The following is a 17,001-nucleotide window of genomic DNA, read 5'->3' as shown; positions in this document are numbered from 1 at the left end:
ATTCTGGGCAGTGAAGTACAGGAACTGAAGGAAAAAGTCACAAAGGGAAACCAAGCGAGGGGAGAGCGCCAAACAAAGCTCCAGAGCTGCGGTGATTTCTCAGCAATCTGGAGTAGCATCAGGAAGTTACAAGTCCGAGGAGCAGAGCTTTCCCTATTAGGGAGAAGTGTTCCTGTTTCCACAAGACACTAAGGGAGGCTGCGCTTGGCGTGTAGTGGCAGTAGGGCTCTCAGTCTATCGCCTTCAACTCTCCCTTTCCGGAAAAACAGCATCTTTCTAAACGTGTGGAAGGAGCGGCAGCGGGGCTTTCAGCTCACTGCTGACCACGTTCAGCTCTCCCTTTTCGGAAACCAACGTCCTTCTGAGCGTGTGCCGGCAGCGGGGCCCCCCGCTCACCACTTTCAACTTTCCCCTCTGCGATAAGCGGTGTCCTTCCAAGCGGGATCCCGAGGATGCAACCGCCCAGCAGGTCTCGATGCAGGATGCAGGATGCAGGATTCATGAATCTGCCCTCACACATGTAAACAGACCTGTGCAGGTGAGTGCAGCAGTGCAGAGTGGCGGAGCGGCGAGCACTCAGGATGCAGCTCTCGGCGTTGGCCTCAGTCCGCCATCTTCTTTCCCAGTGAATATACTGTAGGATTGGAGTCAGACTGATTCTGGACTCCCCTAACGGATATGTCAGCCTGTATACCAGCTAGCTCACAGTGCCACTAGAAACTCCTCTTACCAAAGAAAGAATAGTTCTTGGCAACTATCGAACATGATAACCCTGATCCCTCAGATACGTGGAAACAGTGTACTACTTTTCGCTCATTCACTCGTGCTTACTTCGTCTCAGAGAGATACACAGAATAAACAGTGAGGACATTTCTCAATAAGTATTTATTGAACCAGCGTCATGCTTGTGTAAAATAGGTGTTCTGAAACAACCATTAGATAGAAACAGATATAAATGATTATAAGCACTAACAGAGTAAAAGGGTGGTAGATTCCTACCATCGTGCCAAAACAATGAATACAGGCAAGTATATAAAATACATGACAGTAGTAAACTGCGTACTCTTACAATGAGTCCCTAACTAGATGTACCTAAGTGTACCCAGAATGTATGTGGGTGTGAAGCCAAGAATCCCTCTAGGATAAAGTCAACCCCATTACCTGAAGTGAGAGACTGTGAGACCCCATCTTGGTCTCGAGATGAACACCCCGCAAGGAATGTTAGACCACTGCGAGCTGGAGTGTCTGCGTGCAGGAGCCTCAGCGTCTCACGCCAGTGTGTCGGCATGGAAGTCCTTTTCTCCTCTGACTACCTTAGCAAGAGATGGTGTACATATACCCAAGTGTTTACACCCTGGGGATAAACCTTGCGGTGTCATGTCGGACTGGGATGACGGAAAGAATGACCCTTGTACATAGTTTTTTATGCAGGAGATGGTAGGCCTGCTGTCCTGCTGTTATTCCAAGAATCCTCATGCATAATGAATGAGGCTTAAGCTTTTCGGAGAAAACCCCATGTCATCTTTGGACATTACTGTAACTAGGTAAAATTACAGCATTAAGAACCGTTATGCAGTGTAATGGTAGGGAGGATATAGGTGAAGGGTTACGTGCCTACCTGAGCCTATATTAGGGTACCTATATAGAACATAACACTGGAGGACTTAATATCAATGTGGATGATTTCTAGTAACAATGCCAGTCAAGGTCCCTTACAAAACAAGTTTAGCTCTGCATTTTAACGCTCAATGGGAAATAAATGTAATTTAATAAATGATCGTCATAATTCTGCTATGGTTGAGACTGTAATTAAAACTACATCATGGGTGGCAGCTTCTTTTGAAAATGAGGACCAGCAGCTAACCTAAACCTTGTATAAATATGTTGATTTTTTTTTATATATATATTTGGTTGGATTATTAGCCAGCCACTTTGCTAAAAATCTGTGTGAGGCAAGCATTCCAGAAAGCTTATTTTTTTCACAATTACATTTTGTAGAAATACCTATTATTCTCCATATACTGTCCTAACCATGCACACTGTTCACTGTGCCTCTAGAACCCTGCTGCGCCCACCTGAAGAGGCATAAATAGGCCAAAACATGTCTTTGGTTGCTTGTGTTCCAGTTGAGGGACGACCTGACTTAGCAGTTTGGGCTGGAGTGTTCCAATTGGCGCAGGACCAAGGCTGATATGCATATGGCTGTGTATATTCTGAGGTGGCATGGTAGGCAAAAAACACAATGGACTGGGGTTCAGCCCTGAGCGATTACCAGTAGCTGAGATTAATTCAAGCATTCCACCCATCACTCTGTTGTTCATTACACTTTTAATCAAAGCAGTCGGTTTCACACTTTCCTCTGCTAGTTCTTCAAATAAATACTATTAAAGTAGTGAATAGCTGTCTTTGCTAACTTTCCAAATCCATGTTTTTTTAATTTGATAGTTTAGGACACAGATCATGCATTAAAAGTAGTTGTGGAGCACGAATAAATGTGGCCAATGCAGAGTGGCACATTGCCACCCACTCTCCCTCTTTAGAGGAACAACAGTTACTGCTGTTTGTGGCAATGAGATGCTCTTCCAAATTGTTGCTTGCTAGGCAGCCACAATTTGACCATGTTTTAAAGACATATATAATTATATATAATCACACATTCTTGCTTTAATTCTTCTCTCTATGCTGTTAAGAAACAAAATGTGCATAGATTTGGATGAATATTTGTGTTTATGGACAAACCACCTGGTTTCAACTCATTATTTGCAAAGGTGAGCAATACATGTGTGTCAGATTTCTTGCATTTGTTATTTTTAGGAAGTGACATTGCTGCATTTCCCAATGTTCACCTCCTCAGGAAGTGAAATCACTAGTTTCCCACCGAAATTATCTTTAAAAGGAGAAACCAGAAAAGCATACTCAATTCTCCATCATCCAACTCTACAGTAAGTAACTGCATTGCATTTCCCAGCACCTCAAGTCAACATAAAGTGACATCACTGCATTTCCCATCATTCACATCTTCATGAAGTGATATTACTAGTTTTCTGCCAAAACAATCTTCAAAAGAAGAACCCAGGCAAGCAGATTTTATTCTCTATAATCCATACCCACAGGAAGTGACATCCTTGTATATCCCAGGATCCTCTTCACCAAGAAGTGACATCACTGGTTTCCCAACAAAACCATCTTCAAAAGCAAAAGAAGTCAGTCAAGCAGGCTTCATTCTCCATCGTCCATCTTCACAGGAAGTGTCATCACTGCAACCAAGCATGCACCAGCCTCTTCAAGAAGTGACACAACTGGTTTCCCACCAAAATCATCGTTTTAAAAAAAAGAACCCAGAGAAGTGGTGGTACTCCATTGTCTATCCCCACAGGAAGTGATATTCTCCATAGGAAGTGCCAACATCTACTTCTACTCAAAGTGATATCACTACATTTCACAGCATTTACCTCTTCTGGAAGGGACATCACTGGTTACCCACCCAAACCATCTTCAAAAGAAGGAGCCAAACAATTGGACTTCATTCTCCAGCATCCATCTATGCAGGACATAATTTCATTTCATTTCCCAGCATCCCTCTCTATATGAAGTGTCATCTCTACATTTACCAGCATCCAGAAGTGACAGCACTGGTTTCCCACCAAATCAGCTTAAAATGAAGAAGCCAGACGCAAAATTTATTGTCCATGATCCATCTCTAGAGGAATTGACATCATGTACTGCCTTCTTCCTACTTCAACTCTTTAGGACCTCACATCACCCAGGCCTCCCTATCAAAACATGACAAGAGCATTACCTGTTTGGACCTGTAAGGGACAGTAAAGGCTTCAGACTTCTCTGCAAATTACCAGGTATGATTAGTCATGTGTCTCACCCAGCACTCTACACTGCCGTTCCCAAGAATCACACCCAGACCTAGACCACAAATACTCACTTAACTGCCATACTACCCATAGACACCACACACGCTCAAACTACTGAACACACATTCCTTCAAATTCAACACACACATTTCAACACATTCTCATTAATTCATGTTCCAGACATTGCAGAACCTCATCAACTGTCACTAGCTTAATGCACTTTTCCTCATAAAACATGGTTCACACCTACACTCTGGAAACATTATAAACCTCCTTGGTTTCACAGGTTACAGGATCCATCATGCAGAACATGCAGATAAGAAGGGAGGAGACCTCACAGTCATGCATAAGTCCTTCTGGTCCTGCACCTCAAACTAGTAAATGAGACACAAATCCATGGAGCTTCTCACATGCCACTTCTCACTCACCTTAACTCAATCCGCCTTCTTCCATCTCATTTGCAGCTCTCACCATCCAAACAAGGACTTCATGGATGAATTAATGGATCTTATCACCCCTTCATCCATCTGACTCACTCACACTACTCTCCTGGGTGACTTCAACTTCCCAGACAATCGAAGCTAAACATAATACAAGAGAAACCCTCCTCAAACTCAACTCACATAATGTGGTACAACCAGTTAACCAACCAGCACACTCCAAAGGCCACCTCCTGGGTCTCCTCCCCTCTACATCACCAACAAACTAAGCCCTAATGACTTGGCCACAAACCTGTTCATTATTCACCTACCCTCCATCGGCAAGAACATCGAAAAAGCATTCTATGCTGAACTCGAGTATCATATCATATCGGACAAAACCGAGGTACTCTTTTTCAACCAAAAATCTTCGCCCCCCCCCCTGCGTTTTGGTGGCCGTCGAAGATGAACCCCCCCCTCCCAAGCCTGTTGACTCAGTGAGAAATCTCAGCTTCAGATTAGACAATTAACTTTCCTGCAAAACCCAAATCAGACAAGTGTCCTCCTCATGCTTTGGAAAGCTCCGCATGTTGCAGAAATTCCTCCACTTCCTTCCCCTGGAGTGCTGTCGGACAGTGATTTATGCTTTAATCACATCCCACTTGGATTACGCCAACAGTCTCTATCTGGGGGCTCCCGTCTATCTGACTCGGCGTCTGCGGATAATACTAAACGCTGTGGCCAGAGTGATTTGTAAAATACCTCTACGCCACTTGATTACTCCCCCATCTGAGGAATCTCCACTGGTTACCGGTGATTAAACTTATTGAATTCAAGGCTCTTACACTGGCATACAGAGCATTCAAAGGACAAGGTCTAGCGTACCTGAGAGCTTGACTCCAGCACTATCATCACGACCGGACCCTTAGATCCAACCACCTGCGTCTCCTCGCTATCCCCCGTTTTCGCAAGACCGCCTTTGCGGTCATAACCTCTAAACTCTGTAGTGCCCCACCACTCTCCATCCGCTCATCAGAGTCAGAACTCATTTTTTTACGTGCCTTGAAATCCTGGTTGTTCACCAACCTCTAGTTCTCTTCTCTGCGCCTGTCATATGTCATCTGCCTCAGCGCCGGGACACCCCCATTGGGGGTAGCTGTGCACTTTATAAAACCCTAAATTAAATAAATAAAATTTAAAAAACAACCATCTCCTACACAACTGCCAATTTTGCTTCAGACTACCCTGCAACATGGAGACAAAACCATCCTGACCACAGATGAAGATGACCCCAGCCTCCTGATATTGTTCGACCTCTCAGCTGCCCACCAAGGCAAATTTTCTATTATTTGCCAAGAACAACTTGCATGAAATGGTACATACCTGGCTCAATAACATGAACCTTGACGGCTTCAAACCCTAGCTTTCACCCAATGTCAAGTCATTTGGATTACCTCTAGACACTAACCTCACCCTAAAGGAACACATTGCCAAGAAAACAAAGACAGCCTCAGATCAGTTTCCTCTACTGAAGAGGGTAAAACCATTATTCCTAGAAAACTGACCTCAAATGCTGTTGAAGCTCTCGTACTCCTGCACTCTGCTCCATGACTTTCCAGACTCAGTCCCTTAAAGGAATCCTGCATGCTGCAGCACTTTTCCGTCAGGGCCTGAAGATATATGACCACATCGCACCCATTCTGATGGCACTCCTCTGGCTCCCCTCACAGTCCTGCACCATCTTCAAAACAATCTGCATCATTTAAAAAGCCATAAAGACCTGCACCCCTGCCTATATGGTTGGCAATCTCACTGTCCTTAGAGACTCTCAGAACACCCTCAGACAGGACAGTGTTACTGGGTTTATATTTTAGTGTTTAGTATACATTGTTGATGGATAGGCTGTCCCATTAGTTCCAGGAGCACACATATCAGACTGCAATGTCCTTGATTTTTATTATGTGCTCGTAGAAGATGGCTTCATCCCTTCAGACTAAGTAACATTGTTATTCTGCATTTTTAGCAGAATGTGATAAGACGTGGGTTTTAATTATTTAAACTGTGCCCATGTTGAAATTCTAAGAGGCACTTCACACTGAAGTTATCATTAATGCTGCAGAGAGCTGTGAATGAGATTCAGCCCAACAGGTCCCAATCTTCATCCTAAGAAGGAAGATAGCTGTGCAAGCAGAAATGTGTGCAGGCTTGTGCATTCAGATGGTGTACATTTGTTAATGAGGCGGGCTTCCTGAGATATCATACCAAAGTATGGGGTTAGATCATTCCAACTAGGTCTGGCAGAAGGATACTTCTAGTATGCTCTCATTAGAGTAGAAGTATTATTTATAGATTGGAATAACGTTAGGAATAATCAACATGGTTGAATTGTTTGTGTTTTTCACCATGCTAATAATGCTTATCACAATGATGTGTTTCATCTGATTGATAATCGCAGTTGACATTTCATTTACAAGGATTAGACCTTTCCAATAAACATTTGAAATTGCATTATTGTTTCTTTTCTTTGTAACACTCCGGGCATGCAAAGGTGACAAATGAAAGAGTTGAATCTGTTTCCACAAATTCCTTGGGAATCATAGAGGTCATGTTTGAGGGTACCTACATCATCTATAACTCTGGAAGGTTAGGAGTTTATATGTGGTACTGTGAGCTAGCTGGACCAACATTTATTGATGATATGAGTAGACTTAGTCTCTATATTGTGCAGTTGTGTTGACCTGGTGTTGGATACGTTACCATAATGGATGAGACTTACTAAACGTATAAATGTGATTTCTTTTCTATTCCTGGGTTACTTTTTCTGCAGCTGACGCGAATTCACAAACATTTAACTCATATAATGAAGGCGCTGTTCCAGCAACATATAGACCTTATGAGTATTTAGGAATACCATTAACCTACCAGGAACATCACAAATGGTTCCAAGGCGCCCTCCCACATACGCTTCAAAATGTACTACTGGGCCCTCTCATTAATGAAGGGGCAACCTGGCCATTCTCAGCAGGCTATATGCCATTTCCACATACAAACAGATTAACGCAGCAAGAGACGCTTGCTCTCTTGAACCATGCGATTAGACTGTATCCAAGTCTGATGCAGTATATTATGCATACGTTAACTACTGCCCCAGTAAGGCTCTTCAAGCTGACAGGAGCAATTAGCTGTGCCTGCAGTTAGTTCAATTACTATTAATACCATTGTGAGTAAAACCTCAGCCAAATGTGATGAGATTGCGTTTTGGATAGTACAAAAAAGAAATCCGATTGAGGCCGAGTTTTCCCATATGGAACCCCAAGATAAATTTAGAATTCTCACTATGTGTCTTCCACCTGGTATGGTTACCCCAGTTGAGGATTGTAATATGTGGGGGGCTGTATTTGCATCCCTCTACATCATTACAAATGGTACTCCTTTAATTGGTGTTTTGCTGGAAGAGTTTAGACTGATTCAAACTGATCATGGAGCAGCCTCTGCCCTAGTTTTGGGGATGACACTCATTGACAACCTTGTCACAGTATTCTCAATTATTTTAAGTAATGTCAAAGGGGAGGCTGCTTCCCACTGTTGACCAGGAATGCAAACAACTTAAAATAATCTCTGATACAGATACTTCTATAGGTCGTGATAGTTTGGGAACCAGGCCTAATAAGCCACTACTTAAAGACAAGTCAGAAGCTGACACTTCCAAACAGGCACCTAAATCCTCTGAAATTTACTGGGATTAAATTAAAGACAGGACTAGAACAAAAACACAGCCTGGATCTCCGCAACCAGAGTCTTCCGTAGACCGTTATAAAATTAAACAGCCTGATAGTATCCCTCTCGTTCCTTGCAGGATTTCACAGAGAAGCGATCAGAGGGAGGAGTTTGAGACGATTACAGACAGGAGGATTATGTGAAACTAAAGACGGACTCACAGTGCTCCTCTGCTTTCTTTATAAAAAAGGAAGAGAACAACCACAGCATAAAGCACAGTTTGAAAAGAAGAACGTGGCAGTTATTGCCACTAAAAATGGCATGAATACTCAGAACTCTTCTCCGGAACAACACGTGGGTGAGTGAATACTCAGAACTGTTCTTAATAGCGCAGCAGAGGTCACAATAGTTCACCAGACTCTTCAAGAGTTTCTGATGGCGAGACAAACTGATGAATATGTACATGTTGAAACTCCGGATCAGCAGCCTAGCTCTCCAGGTAGACTGTATGATTTGCACATTCAAATTGAGGTTGACATACCACGCACTATTAAAGTAATATTTGGGCAGACTTGGACCACTAGACATGACATTATCTTGGCTGTGACTGATTAGCCGCCAGAGTCTTTTAGAAATGTTTTACAAGGGGAGGCTGTAATCATACCTTCCTTTTCTGTTCTTGTTCCCAAAGAGGTTATAGCAACATATGCTGCAGAGTAAGCTCTTGTGCAGGCTCTAGGTTTATATAGTAATTAATCGGGTTGGGATAAAGAATCACCTACCTATAAGGTCCAGCCCTCAGGCACAATATCCTGTTAAACATGAAGCTAAACGCACAGTTAGGGAGATTCTATCACAATTAGAATATCAAGATGTGATTGAGCCTTGTGTCTCCCCTATGAATAATCCATTATTTCCTATGATTAAACCAGATCATTCTTAATGTATAGTCATAGACTATAGACATTTAAACAGTCAATCAATCAAAAGACCTTTATTCAAATTTCATAAAATCCATAAAAGTACACACATAAGAACAATTCATTATCACAATATTTCAGAATACAATTTCAAAATTATTAAAAAGCAGCACAGCTGTCATTCAAGGATTTTCCATCATTTTACGTACACGTGTTATAAGTCTCAAGAAAGTGCTAGTGCGAAAAATTAGTTCATCCGTATCCAGGGAGAATAACATTAAACGAGACTCCCCCAATGAAAGGGGTCTTTGTTTCCTAAAATAGGGTGTTAAAAACCAGTTAATATATTTTAAAGAAAATTTACAGAAGAATAGAAAGTGCAAGTCATTCTGTGTGCTAATACCATCACACGGGCATGGATTATATTCTGTTGAGTGATGGTAACCCAGCGGAAAACCCAATAACAATTTCACAGAACCTGCCCTTAATCGGAATAACAAGGACCTTTCCCAATTAGTCATGGGGAGAGTAAGGTAAAGTGGAAATGGTTGCTTACACAGATCATTCTCCATATATCTAGCAATGGTAGGTTTGGAGATTTCCCTTTCCATTCTCTCTGTATCAAAAAGTGCATATAGTGCTTGTTTAACCTCTACCTTGTCTTTAGGTTCAATTCTGGGTAGGTCGGAGAAAAGATCACCTCTATTCACGGCACACAATGTTTTTTGGACTCCAGCGAGCCAGGGAATTAATAAGCCGTGATCACATTTGAGGCAATCTTTAATTATGTCTTGTGTTAATGTAGCTGAATTGTTCCTCCAAATCCTCAACCAGAATAGAGCTGGTCTAGATCAAATGAAATCACAGACATAGGGGAGGTTTAGCTCTTTATGGCAAATAAATTTAGAGGATGAGATTGGGGCGCCCAGTAATTTTCTGCAAAAACGACTCTCTTCACGCTGGATACCGGGACTTTTTCCTGAACCCCAAACCTCAGCCCCATAAGTAGCAACTGGAATGCACTGTAATCTAAAAAAATTTAAAATGGCTCTAGTAGCACCTAATTTCTTTGGGCGTGAGAGGCTCAATATTGAATTGGTGGCTTTCGAGAACTTGCCCATTGCATGGGCAAAAGGCCCACTCCATGAGCCGTTTGCAGCGAAAACCAGCCCTAAATATGGAAAAGAATTTACAGAGTCTAGTTTATCTGACCCTATATGTATGGTATTGAGCTTCCGTTTCCCTGGCCCGCATGACATGATAAAAGATTTTTTAAAATTTATAATTATACAGTCCCCCTCAAACTTTTTTCTCAACGGGTCCACCCAGCCCACTCTTTGGGTATGAATGATCTCCCCTGCACCTTCCATCGGAAAATGGCAATTTCTAGATAACCAGTGGAGGGTTCTGTTTTTAAGAGTTGTAAAATTTTCCTCTTGGTCCTTCCTTAATTTAGGCACATTAACTAGAACCAATTATACAAGAAACTGACTCAGAAGCATTGTCTTACGTTGATAACATTTACATCACAGACGCTGATTTGAAAGCACAGTTGACCAGAGGGCAACATACAATATTGGGATTCGCTGAACATGACTATAAATGTAATTTTCCAAAATCTAAAATTGCCTTTCTCAGTGTCCTGTTCTTGGGATATGAATTATCAAATTAAGGCAAAAATTTAGCACCACATTTCTTACAGAAATGTAATATATTGCAACCACCGAATACCTTAAAAAAGCTTTAAATGCTTTTAGGATTTCTAAATTCTGATAGGGCATACATGCCAGACTATGCACAATGGGTTAGACCATTGTACAATTACATTTGTCCAGACTTTTCTAAGAAACATTGGACTTCTGAACACACTAATGCACTACAAAGCTTACTGTCAGACATGCTTGACTCTAAACACATACTTGTGATAACTCTAATAATTTAGTGATCCGCTTTACTGTAGGTTCCAGTGGTTACACATATGTTTTATTTAATGAAGGAGAAACAGTGCTGATTTATTTTCCAATGTGGAAATGTGTTTTGCATCAACAGAAAACACTCTGACTGCAATTCAAACAGCTATCTTGAAGGAACATCCATTGGCACAAGGAAGACATATAATTGTGGTGTCTCCTGCTCCGGTCTTAGAGGCCAGTGTCCCTAACTAGAAAGTCTTGCATCCTAGATGCATCCAGTGGGCCACTTCCTCAACAGCTACACATGTTGATTATTTTAGAACTAAGAATATCTCCAGTATGACCAGGAATACCCCATTTCTAGCGGTATTTTGCCTCTAGATCAGTATGCTTTTAATACATACTGATGATTCACCCCAGCCAGCAGTTGATACTAAGTACATGTACTCAGTTGCATATGCTGAAGTTAAAAGTGTCATGAAAGATGGAGTATTTGAGGCACAAAAACATGTACGGAAACTTTAGGTGACTGTACCGCTCAGCTGTCTGAATTGAAAGTTTTGGCTCTGCAGAATACGGTTTCATAATTTCCCACACATATAGTGTGTGATTCCTATTACTGTGTCCAAGCTTTTAATCATAATTTTCCTTATTAGCGCATGAATGGATTCAGAGATTCTATAGAAATTCTATAAAGAATAAACTTCTTTCGGAAATGTGGTGGCTCTAAAAGACGTTTTGCCATGGGCTCATATGATTCATACATTGAACCATTGAACCATCAATGTGTTGATATACACTTTTCAAGGAATTCATTGGCTGATGAAGCTGCCCAGGCGGCTGTTCAGACTATATATGTGGCTGTGAATATTCATTCACATACGAGGATAGATGATGGCATAATGGCTGCGGTCACTGCTTCGGGTAGTGGAGAACCCTTACCTAAAGGCTATCCAGCTAAAACCTCCTATCGATTGAGTTCCCAAAATATTCCCTTTTCCCACTTTCCTGGGGTGGGTGATCGAGTGATCCCCAACTGGGGCCACAGGTTAGAGTTAACAGCTGCTCATGAGGAATTGCCGTCTTCCCATGCAGGTGTGGCGGCTACAGTTTCTTTATTACAGAAACAATACTGTTGGCAGGGTTCTTTATAAACAGACCAAACAGTTTGTACTTTATTGTGACATTTATCAACAAATGTAAAAGTTCCACTGATGCTTGCCCACCTCAGAAACCACCTTTAGTTTCAAATAAGCCATTACAATTTGCCTATTTATAACACTGTGGACCACTCCATTCAGAATGGTGCCTTCAAATATCTTAGTGGCTGTTGATTCTTGTTCTCAATTTCTTTGGGTGTGGCAAAGGTGATTGGCTGATGCTCAAACTGTTATTAGTACAAGGTTCAAGTCATGGATTTCAGAGGTCATAGTTGGATCCATCACCTGTATGGTGTTCATAGAGCCTTAAATACTCTGCCTAGATGAATGTTGGGTGATCGGACTCCACATGAAGTCCTTTTTGAGGTTTCTATATTAGTTCTATATTTGTTTCAGATCTTGATAACTCTGGCTCAGTGACAGAGGATGTGTCCTTTGACAACAAATAATGCTTTACTGCCTTACAGGAATTTCAAGATTTTTTAGATGAACACTCAAATTTAAGTTATAGACAGTTTGCCACAGGCGAAGTGAAGGTGCAACTAGCGGTTTCTGACTGGATTCCTAAATTGGGGATCTAGTTAGAGAGAAACTTGCAGATAAAAAAAAGAGTTTGGCCCATCATATCATGCACAGGTGCCGGTCCTTGCCATCCAAGGTACTCGAACTGTGATTTTGCTGCCACATGCTGGTTGTAAACAAAAACAACATGTTTAAATTGATTTGATCAAGCTACAACATGTGGCCGGCCCTCCAAAGTAGGGTTGCTGGGTAGTTCCTTGTCACCTCTCCCTACCCTGCAAGACCTTCCTCTACTAGAAATAAGTATTTCTAATAATGATTCTCCCTGGCTGGGGTCTTCTGATGCTGAACTTTCGAATCTTCCAATTGATGATGAAAACACAGAGTGTGTTTCTGACAGGAGGATACCGTTTTCTACTGCTGCTCCTTGCACGGAAGTTGTTTATTATCAACCGCCTTTGGAGGCATCTGCCATGTGTACTTCACATGCCGATACCCCTCTTTTTTCTCAGACTTTCTCTGGTTATTTTGTCAATATTGATCATTTTTCTTCAGACTCCTCACATGTCTCATTGTGTGGTTTGCGTAGACTACTCCTTTGGTTGCAACAGACATATCTGATTACTTCTTGATCCTATTCCTGGATTTTTCTTTCCCTATTTTTTCTCCTTCTTTAGATTGGATTCATCACAGGTTTTTTTCTGTTGCTGAATGGACACTATCTCCCGGATCGTACTTCTCCAGAACTGATAGCTAAGGTCCTTACTCCCCATTCTTGTGAACATTGCTGCTTTCCCTGTCCATGATGTTATTGTATGGGATAAGGTTTCCTATGACATTTTTGGTTTAACAGAGACATTGCAAATTCTATTTGTGTTTAAAATTGCTATGGATGACATTGTTACCTCAGGTACCATTTCTGATGAATGGGATAAAGTGACTATTACTAATATGCTATCTGAATTAGAATCAGACACAGTGCTTGAAAATGAAGATTTTTATTTGAATTCTTTGAATTATTGTGAAATGTTTTGTTACTATCGTAATGTACATCACTATTTACACAAAGCTAGTACTCCACATGCTGTTTGTAATTATACGCAGTGAGAACACTGTTTGACACCACATGTAGGTAGTTTGCATGCATAGTTGAAAGAGTTCCCTTATTTTTCTTATCATGTTCCTGCAGACCACGTTATATATTATTATCACCTTACACCTTCTCCACCAAAGAAGAACATTGTTGTGCAAATAAAATTGATTTATTCTGGTATTTTACATTTTACAACTTTCCCTACAGGGTTATGAGTACTGAAAGACATTTTTGAGCTAAAATCTGTTTGGAGAACACGCAATTGGCACTTACAGGACACAGATGGTTTATTTAGAGCTTGTCTAATCCCTTGACAAATGATCTTTTTAAACAAAACAATACAACAGACTACATGTCTTGGATTTGGTGGTGTTAAAAATTGTAATACTTCAAGCATTTCCATTGTTGCACAGTTTGATAACTGGCAACAGCTTGTTATTTTAACAGAAAAACAGATTAATTAAATGGTGCAGAATGGGATGTATGTACAATTTTTCACTTTCTGGTTCAGATTGGTGGCTATTATGGCCAGTTGATACCAACGGCTGTAATGCTAGTTTTTTTTAATTCTTCAACTCGGTTTAAAGCAAACAGGCCAGGCCCCTAGTATATTAAGCCATTACATTCGGAGGTCGTCACTACATATGATGTGGGCAAACTATACCAGCAATGGTAAGACCACTCAACATTGTCGGCAGTTAAACAACACTTACCTGTAGGGCCCCCTTTGTTTCCTCACTGCCACACTTTTCATGGTGGTGGCACCGCCATTAAAAGTGTAGCCGTGAGAAAACTCGCAATATGTTTGGCGGGGCGCAGCAGGTCCTGTCAACAATATTGTGGCCTCAAGACCGCCACCCAACCGCTAGGGATCTCTAATCCCTAGTGGTTGCGGAGGTCCCAGGGTGGCCCAACCGCCCTGGTCATAATAGAGTGGTCGGAAGAACCCTCTGCCGCGCCCCATGAATCTGGCAGTCCATTGACCGCCAGACTCATAATGATGGATTAAACCCAGATCTGTGACTGGGGGTGAATGTTTTGCCAATGTGCAACTTTCTGTCCACCATCTTGTGTGTTTTGCTGTTCGGCCTATGTGGGAAGGGTATGCCCAGACGTAGGTCCCGTGCTCACTGCGCCACTGGAGTCAAGCTATCCTGGCTGGAGAGGGGTGAAACCCCGAAACCGGTCCTAGGAAGCTTGATTCCGGTCCAGGGAAGACATGGCTTGGCAGTTAGGGCTGGACTGTTCCCATGAGGCACAGGGTCAAGACTGATTTGCATATGGCCTTGTCTGAACAGGGGTGGCGTGGTGAGCAAAATAACGATGGATTAAACCTAGATCTGTGACTGGGGTGAATGTTTTGCCAATGTGCAACTTTCCGTCCGTCATCTTGTGTGTTTTGCTGTTCGCCCTATGTGTGAAGGGTATGCCCAGACGTGGGTCCCGTGCTCACTACGCCACTGGAGTCAAGCTATCCTGGCTGAAGAGGGGTGACACACCGAAACCGGTCCTAGGATGCTTGATTCCGGTCCAGGGAAGACATGGCTTGGCAGTTCGGGCTGGACTGTTCCCATGAGGCACAGGGTCAAGACAGATTTGCATATGACCATGTCTGAACTGGGGTGGCGTGGTGAGCAAAATAACGATGGATTAAACCCAGATCTGTGACTGGGGGTGAATGTTTTTTCAATGTGCAACTTTCCGTCCATCATCTTGTGTGTTTTGCTGTTCGCCCTATGTGGGAAGGGTATGCCCAGACGTGGGTCCCGTGCTCACTACGCCACTGGAGTCAAGCTATCCCGGCTGAAGAGGGGTGAAACCCCGAAACTGGTCCTAGGATGCTTGATTCCGATCCAGGGAAGACATGGCTTGGCAGTTCGGGCTGGACTGTTCCCATGAGGCACAGGGTCAAGACTGATTTGCATATGGCCATGTCTGAACTGGGGTGGCGTGGTGAGCAAAATAACGATGGATTAAACCCAGATCTGTGACTGGGGTGAATGTTTTGCCAATGTACAACTTTCCGTCCATCATCTTGTGTGTTTTGTTAGACTCATAATGAGGCACTTATAATGGATTGAAAGAAATAAGATTCATGAATCAGATATCCTCAGCATTCAATAAACTAGGTTATTATCTGTTATTATGTTATCTCATTATACATATATGCCAACAGGCTGGCCAAATTAGCAGCTAATGGCAATGGAAAAGTGGGTTAGGTATGATGCTTTCCTCATGTAGAGTATTGGTGTACTCTGTATTCGACATCTCTGATCTCAAAATACTGGGCATTCTGACTTAACTGGACTCTAAGCTCTATAAAACTGAATGTTGATCCTACACATATACAAACTCCTAGGTCAGGACTGTGAGGGAACTCAGGGGGGAATGCAAATAATTTAGGGGATGTGGCTTAAAGGCCAGAGCTGCCGACCTTCGAATTGAGGAACCACCCTTGAGTCCCAGCCTCAGCTCAACATCCTGCGATTCTGGCCAAATCACTTAATATCTCAGTGCTTAAAAAAATGTGTAATGTAATCTGGTGCTCACATAAAGTGCTCTAATGCCCTTGGGTGGATTTAGGCTATATAAAAGGGTAAAAGAGACATTATTTGAAGCATTGTATTTCGTGTGTGCTGTTTGGGGAGCTGCTAATTCATTTTGCGTTTTTTGCACATTGGTATAGGTACAATACTTTAATCATCAGAATCTTTTTTTTAAAATCTTTTAAAAAAAACACAGAAACTGAATGCTTGCTTTTTAAACTTTTAGACCTGTCTGACCTACCAGTAGGCGCTGATCTGCCCTGATTCTAACCTCGCGGTGTCCGTCCGTTAGAGAGGACCCGCCATTTTGGGAGGTTAGCAGTACAGTCTTTTGTTGTCTATTGCTATAAAGGAACACACTGGCGCGGACGCGCCAGTGGCGTGCCCAAGGCAAGCCCATCTGCGCCCGTCTGCGCACCAGATGCGCACAGCGCCAGCCATGCTGCCCTTTTTGGGACGCTTCTGGGAAACAATACAGTTTGACGCCCTTTAAGATATACCAGTGCGGAACTTTGTAACATTGGTGAGTCTGTAAAGGGTAGGGGAGAATTTATATTTGAGGAGACCGCGTTCCCTACATCAGCTTTTGTTAAACAAGGTTACCTCACTTGTGGATTGTTAAACGTAAGATCCCTCCCCAAGCACAGCGTAGAAATTCAGCTGACGCTGGAATCCCATGAATTGGATGTGCTAATTATGACGGAAACCTGGACACACTCAGAGTGTGATTTAGAACCAGGTCTGGCTTGTCCGCCTGGGTATAAAGTTTGTCATAAACCCAGATTGAGTGGGAGGGGAGGAGGAGTTGGTGTGATTTTTAAAGAATTATGGAATGTTGTCACAAT

General features: G+C 42.3%; 1 protein-coding gene and 1 long non-coding RNA gene across 3 annotated transcripts in view; one reads left to right on the top strand and one right to left on the bottom strand.

Moving 5' to 3' along the window:
* Positions 1-17,001, top strand: part of TRIM66 (tripartite motif containing 66) — a 743,368-nt gene that overhangs the window by 258,834 nt on the left and 467,533 nt on the right. The gene's annotated exons all lie outside the window — the stretch shown is intronic.
* Positions 1-17,001, bottom strand: part of LOC146857574 (uncharacterized) — a 200,483-nt gene that overhangs the window by 91,139 nt on the left and 92,343 nt on the right. The gene's annotated exons all lie outside the window — the stretch shown is intronic.

The sequence above is a fragment of the Triturus cristatus genome, chromosome 3_2 (genome assembly GCF_964204655.1).
Source record: "Triturus cristatus chromosome 3_2, aTriCri1.1, whole genome shotgun sequence".
NCBI classification, from domain to species: domain Eukaryota; kingdom Metazoa; phylum Chordata; class Amphibia; order Caudata; family Salamandridae; genus Triturus; species Triturus cristatus.
The sequence above is the reverse complement of the archived record's forward strand: the minus strand, read 5'-3'. Positions and strand labels throughout refer to the sequence as shown.